We start from the raw sequence: 12,388 nt of genomic DNA on the forward strand, positions 1-12,388 counted from the left end.
CTGTCATGCCGGCGATGCCGGAATTCCCCCTCAGTCCGGAGCTGCCCCTCAGTCCGAGCGCCCCTCGTCCGGAGCTGCCCCTCAGTCCGGAGCTGCCCTCAGTCCGGTGCTGCCCCTCAGTCCGGTGCTGCCCCTCAGTCCGGTGCTGCCCCTCAGTCCGGTGCTGCCCCTTAGTCCGGTGCTGCCCCTTAATCCAGTGGGTTAATATGGAGGGTAGCCATTAGGGGGAGGCCACGGAAGCGGGGATTAACTATGGTGGGGTGGGGCCACAGTCCAGAGCCAGAGCCAGCCTTGGACAGATGCCCACCCAGACCCTCCCCTATAGGTTCAAGTTTTGCGGCCGGAGTCCGCACCTTGGGTGGGGGGGGGGGGGGGTACTGTCACGTTCCTGACCTTATTTCCTTCGTTCTGTATTGTTTAGTTGGTCAGGACGTGAGCTGGGTGGGCATTCTATGTTATGTGTTTCTATGTTGGGTTCATTGTCAACTAGCCTGATATGGTTCTCAATCAGGGGCAGGTGWTTTACGTTTCCTCTGATTGAGAACCATATTAAGGTAGGCTGTTCTCACTGTTTGTTTGTGGGTGATTGTTGCTGTGTCTGTGTCTGTTTCACCACACGGTACTGTTTCGTTTCGTTCGTTCGTTTGTTCCTACCTGTTCGTGCGTTCATGTTTTATGTTCTCAAGTTCAGGTCTGTTCACGTCGTTTTGTTATTTTGTATTTTGTTTAAGTGTTCTTCATTACGTCGCTTAAAGAAATAAAATATGGATACATACCACGCTGCATATTGGTCCGATCCTTGCTCCTCCTCAGCCGAGGAGGAAGACGAACGTTACACCATTTTAAAGATACACTTCTTGTTAATCCCACCACAGTGTCCGATTTCAAATAGGCTTTACAGCGAAAGCACCACAAACGATTATGTTAGGTGAGTGCCAATTCACAGAAAAACACAGCCATTTTTCCAGCCAAAGAGAGGAGTCACAAAAAGCAGAAATAGAGAAAGTAATCACTAACCTTTGATCTTCATCAGATGACACTCATAGGACTTCATGTTACACAATGCATGCATGTTTTGTTCGATAAAGTTCATATTTATATTAAAAAATCTCAGTATACATTGGCGCGTTATGTTCAGTAGTTCCAAAAACATCCGGTGATTTTGCAGAGAGCCACATCAATTTACAGAAATACTCATCATAAATGTTGATGAAAATACAAGTATTATACATGGAACTTTAGATAAACTTCTCCTTAATGCAACCGCTGTGTCAGATTTCAAAAAAACTTTAACGAAAAAGCAAACCATGCAATAATCTGAGTACGGCGCTCAGAGCCCAAAACAACCATAAAGATATCCGCCATGTTGTGTAGTCAACAGAAGTAAGAAATAGCATTATAAATATTAACTTACCTTTGATGATCTTCATCAGAATGCACTCCCAGGAATCCCAGTTCCACAATAAATGTTTGTTTTGTTCGATAATGTCCATCATTTATGTCCAAATACCTCCTTTTGTTAGCGCGTTTGGTAAACAAATCAAAATTCATGACGCGCGTTCACTAGGAGCAGAYGAAAAGTTACAGTCCGTAGAAACATGTCAAACGATGTATAGAATCAATCTTTAGGATGTTTAACATAAATCTTCAATAATGTTCCACGCACCCTTGTGGGGCCCCAGTGCTGAGGGTCAGCGAGGTGGAGATGTTGTTTCCTACCTTCACCACCTGGGGGCAGCCCGTCAGAAATTCCAGGACCCAGTTGCACAGGGCGGGGTTGAGGCCCAGGGCCTCCAGCTTGATGATGTAGTCAATGACCAGCATTCTTACATACTGTAGGTATTCCTCTTGTCCAGATGGGATAGGGCAGTGTGCAGTGTGATGGCAATTGCATCGTCTATGGACCTGTTAGGGCGGTATGCAAACTGAAGTGGGTCTCGGGTGCCCGGTAAGGTGGAGGTGATATGATCCTTGACTAGTCTCTCAAAGCACTTCATGATGACAGAAGTGAGTGTTACGGGATGGTAGTAATTTAGTTCAGTTATCTTTGTCTTCTTGGGTACAGAAACAATGGTGGCCATCTTGAAGCATGTGGGGACAGCAGACTGGGACAGGGAGCGATTGAATATGTCCRTAAACACACCAGCCAGCTGGTCTGCGCATGCTCTGAGGATGAGGCTAGGGATGCTGTCTGGGCCAGCAGTCTTGCAAGGGTTAACACGTTTAAATGTTTTACTCACGTCGGCCACGGAGAAGGAGACGGGAGGGTGCAGTTCTTGTTAGCGGGCCGCAACGGTGGCACTGTACTATCCTCAAAGCGGGCAAAGAAGGTGTTTAGCTTGTCTGGAAGCATGACATCGGTGTCTGTGACATGGCTGGTTTTCTTTTTGTAGTCTGTGATTTCCTGTCGACCCTGCCACATACGTCTCATGTCTGAGCCGTTGAATTGCGACTCCACTTTGTCCCTGTACCGGCATATCACTTGTTTGATTGCCTTGCAGAGGGAATAACTACACTGTTTATATTCAGCCATATTCCCAGACCTCTTTCCATGGTTAAATGCGGTGGTTCGCGCGTTCAGTTTTGCGCGAATGCCGCTATCCATCCACGGTTTCTGGTTAGGGTAGATTTTAATAGTCACAGTGGGTACAACATCTCCAATACACYTCCTCATAAATTCACTCAGAGTCAGCGTATTGGTCGATGTTATTCTCTAAGGCTGACCGGAACATATCCCAGTCCGCGTGATCAAAACAATCTTGAAGGGTGGATTGGTAGGGACAATCTTGAAGGGTTGATTGGTAGGGATGCAGCTGACACTGAACTTGAATGGTTCTAGTCACTGGTACATCCGGTAGGAGCAAGATGGCGTCGTGGTCAGATTTGCCAAAGGGAGGGCAGGGGAGGGCTTTGAATGCATCGTGGAAGTTAGAGTAGCAGTGGTCGAGTGTATTACCCCGGTGCGTAGTGCAATCAATATGCTGATAGAATTTAGGTAGCMTTGTTCTCAAATTTGCTTTGTTAAAATCCCCAGCCACAATAAATGCAGACTCAGGATATATGGTTTCCAGTTTATATAAAGTCCAGTGAAGTTCCTTTAGGGCCGTCTTGGTGTCTGTTTGAGGGGGAATATACACCTCTGTGACGATAACTGACGAGAATTATCTTGGAAGGTATTATGGCCGGCATTTGATTGTGAGGAATTCTAGGTTGGGTGAGCAGAAGGACTTGAGTTCCTGTATGTTGTTGTGATTACACCATGAGTCGTTAATCATAAAGCATACCTTCCTCTTCCCGGAGAGGTGTTTATCTCTGTCGGTGCTATGAATGGAGAAGCCTGGTGGCTGAACCGATTCCGACAACATATCCCGAGAGAACCATGTTTCCGTGAAAAAGATAATGTTACAATTGTTGATGTCTCTCTGGAAGGCCACCCTTGCTTGAATTTCATCTACCTTGTTGTCAAGAGACTTTRGCAAGTAGTATACTCGGGAGTGGTGGGCAATGTGCATGTCTATGAAGCCTGACCAGGAGGCCACTCCGTCTGCCCCTTCTGCGGGGCCGTTATCTTGGGTCGGCTTCTGGGATTAGATCCATTGTCCTGGGTGGTGGTCCAAACAGAGGATTCGCTTCGGGAAAGTCATATTCCTGGTCGTAATGTTGGTCGTCGCTCTTATATTCAATAGTTATCTTCCCCGCTTTATGTAATAAGACTTAAGATTTCCTGCAGTAACAATGTAAGAAATAATACATTAAAAAACCAAAATACTGCATAGTTTCCTAAGGACTTGAAGCGAGCCGACCATCTCTGTCGGCGCCATCTCCATAGGAGATCTACACAGGAGTTGCTTACCAAGAAGACAGGGAATGTTCCTGAGTGGCCAAGTCAGCTTTGACTTAAATCTACTTAAAAAGATATGGCAAGACCTGAAAATGGTTGTCTATGTAACGGCTCTCGTCGAAAGGAGTGGACCAAAGCGCAGCGTGGAAAGTGTTCATGATATTTATTTTCAAAAAAACACTCGAACAAAATAACCAAAGTGAAAACGAAAGCGCACAGTTCTGTAAGGCAAATAAACTATACAGAAAACAACATCCCACAAAACCCAAAAGGAAAATGACAACTTATATATGATCCCCAATCAGGGACAACGATAGACAGCTGCCCCTGATTGGGAATCAACCACACCAACATAGAAATAAGGAAACTAGAACGCCCACCCTAGTCACACCCTGACCTAACCACAATAGAGAATAAAAACCTCTCTACGGCCAGGGCGTGACAGTCTAGCATTGATCAACAACTAATTTGGCAGAGCTTGAAGAATTTTGAACAGAATAATGGGCAAATTTTGTACAATCCAGGTGTGGTAAACTCTTAGTGACTTACCCAGAAAGACTCACAGCTGTAATCGCTGCCAAAGCTACTTCTAAAAAGTATTGACTCGGGGGTGTGAATACTTATGTAAATGAGTTGTTTCTGTGTCTTATTTTCAATACATTTGCAAAAATGTCTAAAAACATGTTTTCACTTTGTCATTATGGGGTATTGTGTGTAGATTAATAAAAAAATATTTAATACATTTTGAATTTAGACTGTAACACAACAAAATGTGGAATTAGTCAAAGGGTATGAATACTTTCTGAAGGCACTGTATGTACTTTGGATGGTGTCCATATTGATTGTGTCCCTGCTTAGAAATATCTGGGCATCTGGATAGATGAAAAGCTGTCTTTAAAAAAGCATATTGATGAGTTAGTTAAGAATCTGAGAATAAAAATGGGCTTTTCTGTAGAAATACAGTAAATCCTGCCTCTGGCTAAATAATAGAAAGCAGATTATTCAGTCGACATTCCTATCGGTCCTAGACTATGGCGAAATCATATATATGAACGCAGCTGACACTTCATTTAAGCCGTTAGATGCAGGTGATCATAACGCACTGTGCTTTATTACGGTCAGCAATTTTAGTACTCATCACTGCATTTTCTAATAGAAAGTTGGTTGGTCCTCTTTGATGTCACCTAGGTTGATACATTGCTATGTTTTCATTTATAAAGCCATTTTACAACAAGTTCCACTGTACCTAACATCATTACGAAACTTTTGACATATGAGTCACCACACCCGGTCTCATGAATGGCTAACTCTGGAAATTCCTTTTGTCTCTACTTAGTTAGGTAAATCAGGTTTTAGTTTTCTTGCACCTTATTTGTGGAAAAATCTTCAAAATCTTCTTAAATGGTGCTTTTGGTGCTTCTAGGGCAATTCAGAAAGCTGATTGAGGACCTTATTTATGTTGAATGTGTTTGTTTTTTATGATTGTGTTTTTCTTTCTGCTTGCACTTTGTGTTTAGATTTGTGTATTTCYTGTATGAATCGCTGATAAAATAAAGGTTAAATAGTATAAAAAAGAAACAATAAAAAAAAATGTTTTGTAGGAATGGTGTTATTTTCTTTGAATGATTAATTTGGTCGTTGGGAAACATTATTGGAAGAACCTACTACTGAAAGAGACACAAGAAACCACATTGAACTTTGCAAAAGCCCGCCTAAACAAGTCTAAATCCTGTGAAAATGTTCTGTGGACCCCTGAAACAAAATTAGAGCTCTTTGGCAATACAGATCAATGCTATGTTTACAGATGACCAAATGAAGCTTTAAAAGAGAAGAACACCCTCCCTACAATCAAACATGGGGAGGTTTGATAATGCTGTGGGGTTGTTTTGCTGCCTTTGGTACTGAGGACCTTGAACATGTGAAAGACATCATGAAATTAATAGATTATCAATGTGTTTTTGGTAAACAAGTGGGTGTCTGTTGAAGGTTGTGGGTCTTTCATCAGGACAAAAACGCAAACACACATCAATAAACAACAGGAATGGTTAAAAAATTAACACTGGACTGTTCTGGAGTGGCCAGCGATGAGTCCAGATCAGAATCCCATCAAAAACCTATGGCGAGATATTTTTCACCTATAACTCCAGTACCTGCAAAGAAATACCTGGATGTTCATATGTTCTTCAGCTTTTGTGTGTGAGATCTGAAAACAGTAGTTAGTGGAAGGCACCACTCAAACATTGAAGAATTGGAGCAGTTTGAAGAGTGGCTGAAGAGTGGGACAAATTGCCATTAGAAAGGTGCAGCAAGCTCATTGATGGCTACAAGAAGCATTTTCTGGTGGTTCTGCAATGCTGACAATCCAATAACAACGTGTCTAGACTGAAGTTTTTTTTAAATGTCAACTTATTTTCGAAGAAATAGGGAATTATTTAAGAAAAGTGAAAGGGTGGAAATATATTGATCTATATTAGAAATAGAATACAATAGATACATTTGTGTCTMTTATTATTATTTATAAAATGTTTACTTCTTGAGTGTAGTTCTGCACACCGTGTGTACCTGCAAAATAAACATTTGTTAACAAATACAATGTTACGGTCACAAAGACCTTCAACTCTGGTCAAAGGCATGTCAGAGATCTTTGTGACATGAACATTGCGTTTGTCAATAAATGTTTGGGACTTCAGAGTGTGGAAAGCCTTGATTCCTCCGGACTGGATGTGAATGATTGATCAGCCAAGGAGGTGGGGTTTTTCAACAGTTCAACACACCCCACCATGTATAAAAGCAGCAACAAGTGGCACAGTGAGCCTTGTGAGTTCCTCGGATTGTCACTTGTTCTGAATCCATGGCCATGCAGTGGAGTGTTGTTTGTCTCGTAGCAGTGGCCATGCTTGGCTGTCTGTGTGATGCTCAATTGAAGTGGCCTTACCAACCCCCTCAGAAGCCTGCCCAACCCCTGTCCTCAAGAAGCCTGCCCAACCTCTTTCCTTCAGTGGCTGCCAACCTCTTCCGCAGTGGCCTGCCACCTCTTCCTCAGAAGCCTGCCACCTCTTCTTCAGTGGCCTGCCCAACCTCTTCGGCAGGGGCCTGTCCAACCCTGTCCTCCGATGGGCCTGCTGAGCCCCTTCTCAGTGGCCGTACCCAACCCCTTTCTCTCAGGAAGCCTTGACCACCCTTTCTCAGACGCGCTGCCAACCTCTTTCCTCGAGTGCCTGTCAAACCCCTTCGCGATGGCCTGCGTGAGCCCCTTCCTCAGTGGCCTACTCCAACCCCTTCCTCAGAAGCCTGCCAACAACCTCCTTACCTGAGGGCCTGCCCAAAACCCTCTCCTCAGAAGGCCTGCCTCAAACCCCTTCCTCAGAGCCTGTCACAACACCCTGTGGCCTCCAACCGTCAGAGACCTGCCCAACCCCTTCCTCAGATGCCTGCAACCCCTTCCTCAGAGGCCTGCCCAACCCCCGTCCTCAGAGACCTGCTCAAACCCTTTTTCAAAACCTGCCCAAAACATACCTCAACAGATACCCTACACCAAAGGCGACACAAAACAGACCTGTGAGGTTGTGGACAAGGACAAGGTGTTGTGTGGACTTTCTGGCATCACTGCTCCCCAATGCCAGGCCATCAGCTGCTGTTTTGATGGACGGATGTGCTTCTACGGGAAAACAGGTAGGTGTCAGACCATGCTCATTTTACTCTAGAACTCTCACTCTCAAGTTGTAACAGTGCGATTTTACTTAATGTTTTGCCCCCTCAGAGAAACTAGTATCTTTCTCTTTACCAGAAAACTAGTAATTGGATTGTGAACTCTTCACTCTCAACAATTTCACTTACACTTACCCACTTAGATATGGCCATTTTGTATCCATCAATCAACATGCACCAAAATGCTCCAGTTTACTCAGCAATTAGGACTACTAACTTCATGTTTCTCCTATGCTCCTTGTCACCAGTGACTGTCCAGTGTACCAAGGATGGACAGTTTGTGGTGGTGGTTGCCAGGGATGCCACTCTGCCCAAACTTGAGCTAGATTCTATCAGCCTGCTAGGGGCAAACGGAGCCCACTGCACCCCTGTCGGCACTACATCTGCCTTTGCCATCTACCAGTTCAAAGTCACTGAATGTGGAACTGTGGTGACGGTACGTATGGCCAGGGTTTGGTTTCAGTACAATGAAACTGCATCTTAACCAGAGAGCTACTGTGTTGCTCTAGCACCTAATTCAGCTAATCGAGGTCCTAATAAACAGCTGATTAGAAGAATGGAGTTTGTTAAAACAGGGCAGGATTAAAAGCTTACTTACCCAGTAGCTCTTCTGGAGGAGGGTTGACTATCCCTTGGCTATATAATGAGTTAGAAAGTACTTATTTCTACTTTTGCACAATGTGATGCATGGTCTGTCTGCAGGAGGAACCTGATACTATTGTCTATGAGAACAGGATGTCCTCTTCATATGTAGTGGAGATGGGACCCTTCGGCGACATTACCAGGGACAGYCACTATGAGTAGGTGATCTTTGCCTAAAATGGGGTGTCATGCCCAGTTAAATGAAGGTAAAAAAAATTAAAAACTAAACATTCATATATATATAAGGTGTATATATATATATATACTGTGTTTTTAAGTTATTAACAATGTGTATGGCATTCATAATGTATAATAATTTGTTCTTCTCCCTATGCAACAACATTTCAACTGACTTACAATGGCTGGTATTTAKTCAGGACCATTATGAGATGATTATAAGCTTGAGGGTACATGCTCATAACCTCATTACTGCCTCATAACATGTTATACCTGCAGGCTTTATTGGCAATCCCCCCCCMAAAAAAGTGCTGATATGTGATGTCTTTCTGATAGCTCTGAATATATTGCTTTCTTCTCAGCCTGCTCTTCCAGTGTCGGTATACTGGGACTTCGGTTGAGACACTGGTTATCGAGGTGAAAACGTATCCAAACCCCAACCCAGTGGTCACTGTTGATGCCGTTCTCAACGTGGAGCTCCGACTGGCCAATGGACATTGTCTCTCCAAGGGATGTGATGAAAGTAATTCCTAGTTTTGATATTGTTCCTGTGTATCTGATATGAGGTATACGGTCAGAGTTCATGTGAGTTTTTTCACCAGGTGTTCAGGTTTTCTGCATCACTTAATATTTTTGTATTGTTTAAAAAAACTTCTTTTTTTTAAACTAAAATATTAAGTATATATATAAGTACACATATATATATATACTTTTAAAAAAGTATAAAAGGGAAAAAGCCTGATATGAACCTAATGATGATGAAGTAATGATCACTTATCCAAGTGCATGGTGGTTTAAGTGATTTACAGTATATTTTAAGGTGAACTCATCCACTACCAATGTAATTTTCCTCCACAGTGCAAGAAGCATACACCTCTTACTACACGGTGGCAGACTACCCTGTCACCAAGGTCCTCAGGGATCCCGTGTATGCTGAGGTTCGCATCCTGGGGATGACAGATCCCAATGTTGTCCTGGTACTGGAGCAGTGCTGGGCCACCACAAACCCCACAGGTGATAGGCCGCCCCGGTGGGACCTACTAGTTAATGGGTAACTAAATACTCTATACTTTTTAAACTTTGCGTTATATATACAGTGGGGCAAAAAAGAATTTAGTCAGCCACCAATTGTGCAAGTTCTCCCACTTAAAAARATGAGAGAGGCCTGTAATTTTCATCATAGGTACACTTCAACTATGACAGACAAAATGAGAAAAAAAATACAGAAAATCACATTGTAGGATTTTTAATGAATTTATTTGCAAATTATGGTGGAAATAAGTATTTGGTCACCTACAAACAAGCAAGATTTCTGGCTCTCACAGACCTGTAACTTCTTCTTTAAGAGGATCCTCTGTCCTCCACTCGTTACCTGTATTAATGGCACCTGTTTGAACTTGTTATCAGTATTAAAAGACACCTGTCCACAACCTCCAAACAGTCACACTCCAAAAATCCACTATGGCCAAGACAAAAAGCTGTCAAGTACACCAGAAACAAAATTGTAGACCTGCACCAGGCTGGGAAGACTGAATCTGCAATAGGTAAGCAGCTTGGTTGGAAGAAATCAACTGTGAGCAATTATTAGGAAAGGAAGACATACAAGACCACTGATAATCTCCCCTCGATCTGGGGCTCCACGCAAGATCTCACCCCGTGGGGTCAAAATGATCACAGAACGGTGAGCAAAAATTCCCAGAACCACACGGGGGGACCTAGTGAATGACCTGCAGAGAGCTGGGACCAAAGTAAACAAGCCTACCATCAGTAACACATACGCCGCCAGGGACTCAAATCCTGCAGTTCCAGACGTGTCCCCCTGCTTAAGCCAGTACATGTCCAGGCCCGTTGAAGTTTGCTAGAGAGCATTTGGATGATCCAGAAGAAGATTGGGAGAATGTCATATGGTCAGATAAACCAAATAGAACCTTTTGGTAAACTCAAACTCGGTGTGTTTGGAGGACAAAGAATGCTGAGTTGCATCCAAAGAACATCATACCTACTGTGAAGCATGGGGGTGGAAACATCATGCTTTGGGGCTGTTTTTTCTGCAAAGGGACCAGGACGACTGATCCGTGTAAAGGACAGAATGAATGGGCCATGTATCGTGAGATTTTGAGTGAAAACCTCTTCCATCAGCAAGGCATTGAAGATGAAACGTGGCTGGGTCTTTCAGCATGACATGATCCAAACACACCGCCCGGCATGAAGGAGTGGCTTCGTAAGAAGCATTTCAGGTCCTGGAGTGGCCTAGCCAGTCTCCAGATCTCAACCCCATAGAATCTTTGGAGGGAGTTGAAAGTCCGTGTTACCCAGCAACAGCCCAAAACATCACTGCTCTAGAGGAGATCTGCATGGAGGAATGGGCAAAATACCAGCAACAGTGTGTGAAACCTTGTGAAGACTTACAGAAACGTTTGACCTCTGTCATTGCCAACAAAGGGTATATAACAAAGTATTGAGATAAACTTTTGTTATTGACCAATACTTATTTTCCACCTATATTTGCAAATAATTCATTAAAAATCCTACAATGTGATTTTCAGGATTTTTTTTCTCATTTTGTCTGTCATAGTTGAAGTGTACCTATGATGAAAATTACAGGCCTCTCTCATCTTTTTTAAGTGGGAGAACTTGCACAATTGGTGGCTGACTAATAGTTTTTGGCCACACTGTGATATATATGTTAAAAATTAAAAGCAAGTAATTTAAATAAACATCTAAATCCAGCTATTCTTGTTGAAGTTTGTGAACAATATAGTACTCTGATTAATCCATTTCCCCCCAGTTTCTGTCCTAGCTGGTCTCTGGTGCTCCTCACCACGACTCTCTCTCTCTCTGTGTGTTTATCTCCCCCCAGGTGTCCCTACCAGGATGACCGTTACCTGACCGTGCCCATCCCCTTGGACAGCTCCTATATCCCTCCAGGAGAATTCTTCTCCCACTACAAGCGCTTCGTCTTCAAGATGTTCACCTTTGTGGATCCGACATCTATGGTCCCCCTGCAGGAGAACGTAATGAATGCAGTTCAATCCCAAATCACATCAGAACCCATAGAGACACTTGTGTAGATCTGAGAGCGTTGCATAGATGTAAAGATGATGGTTAAGATTCCACCTAACATCCTATAGAGCAATGTGTAGCTATTACCATATTGCTTGAACATGTACCTATTTTATACATATTGTAGAGTGCTTCCTCATACACCTATAGTGCTTTAAACATAAATAAAAACATCACAATCAGTTGAAGGAATACCTAACATAGATATAGACATAACCATGGTACAAATCAATGTAGACAAGGCTCTGTTGACCAGCTCCAGAGATGTAGCTGATTTAATTTCTGTCTCACCAGGTGTACATCCACTGTAGTGCAACAGTGTGCCACGCTCTAGCAGGCTCCTGTGAACACAGGTGCAACAGGCAAAGTGAGTGGTGTGCTTAGGACCAGGCTGTCATGTTTACTCTGTGCAACAGTTTGGAGTGTGTTTTTATTGGCACAGGGGGTTGGTGGCACCTTAATTGGGGAGGATGGGCTCGTGGTAATGGCTGGAGCAGAATTAGTGGAATGGTATCAAACACATGGTTTCTATGCATTTGATGTCATTCCGTTTGCTCCGTTCCAGCCATTATTATGTCCTACGCTCAGCAGCCTCCACTGGTGAGTGGTTTATTTGAATCTTTAGTTTGAAGTCTTTGTCTGTGGTCTGACTGTCTTTTCTCTTCAGGGAGAGATCTTTCTGCTCAAGGCCAAAAGAAGACTAAAGCAGAGGTTGTGGTTTCCAGTCAAAAAGTCATCATGATTGACCCACGTCTTTATGTTTAAATCAAATGTGTTATATGATCCTCATTTATATGGTCTGACTTGACAATAAAATAWGAGACATCTCATTGCTTTTTTTGTGGAAAGAGTTATGAAAAGGTTAAGTTACAAAACTTTTGCTGTGTGTTGGGGACTTTGTGGTCAGGGAAAATCCTTCAAACCTTTTCCCCTCACTTGGTCAGAGAAACCAAGGCA

General features: G+C 43.2%; 1 pseudogene; it reads left to right on the forward strand.

Moving 5' to 3' along the window:
- The window catches only part of LOC111962563 (zona pellucida sperm-binding protein 4-like), a 14,780-nt pseudogene extending 2,584 nt beyond the window's left edge, over positions 1 to 12,196 (forward strand).
- Positions 12,197 to 12,388: the final 192 nt, after the last annotated feature.

Source organism: Salvelinus sp. IW2-2015, linkage group LG4q.1:29 (assembly GCF_002910315.2).
Source record: "Salvelinus sp. IW2-2015 linkage group LG4q.1:29, ASM291031v2, whole genome shotgun sequence".
Classification (NCBI taxonomy): Eukaryota; Metazoa; Chordata; class Actinopteri; order Salmoniformes; family Salmonidae; genus Salvelinus; species Salvelinus sp. IW2-2015.